Genomic DNA, 737 nt, shown 5'->3' with positions numbered 1-737 from the left:
CGATGGATTCCAAGTTTAATATTAAACAAAATGATTTAACAAAATATAGGAGAAAATTGGTTTTATGCGAATTATGCCTGAGCTCTACCAACCAAATGAACACGTATGTGTTAGGTTGTCATTTGAGTCCACCACATTGTCATCTTACCAATACAATTCTAAATGTATTGACCTTCGGGCTGTAACGTTTTATGTTGTAGGTTACTCTTATAGCTGAAGTTTGATAGTTTAGATTCACGAGTCTTTGCTCAACATGTCTACCTGTGGCGCCATGAAAAAAGAGGGGTCCATGCTTGAAGTTTAATGTTGCTTTGAACTCTGAAATAAACCTAGCCTGAGGGCTATGCAATTTGTAATGAACTATTTATTATTTTTGTTGGATCAAACGTTGTAATAATGAACTTTGCTACTCAATATTTCATCTTAAACTGTGTGTGCTAGCAGTTAGATCCGAGACTAGCACTGTAACACATGTATTATCACTTTTCAAGGTGAGGTCACTACAACTGTTCATTAGTGTTCAGTAATGTTGAAATCAAGATTTGTTATTTTTGTTGAGCCCAAAATACAACATATTTCAATCTAGAAATTTACACACCAGTAGATTTCAATGTTCTCTACATCAATATATTTTTTTCAAAAAAAATTAACATGCTTAAAATGAAATTTTCGTGAGTTCAAAAAGTGGCCTACATGTAGCCCAAGCTACAAAAGTCCATTCTCGAGTAAGATACACC

This window comes from Lolium rigidum, chromosome 4 (genome assembly GCF_022539505.1).
Source record: "Lolium rigidum isolate FL_2022 chromosome 4, APGP_CSIRO_Lrig_0.1, whole genome shotgun sequence".
In the NCBI taxonomy this organism is placed as follows: Eukaryota; Viridiplantae; Streptophyta; class Magnoliopsida; order Poales; family Poaceae; genus Lolium; species Lolium rigidum.
This window is presented reverse-complemented; position numbering follows the sequence as displayed.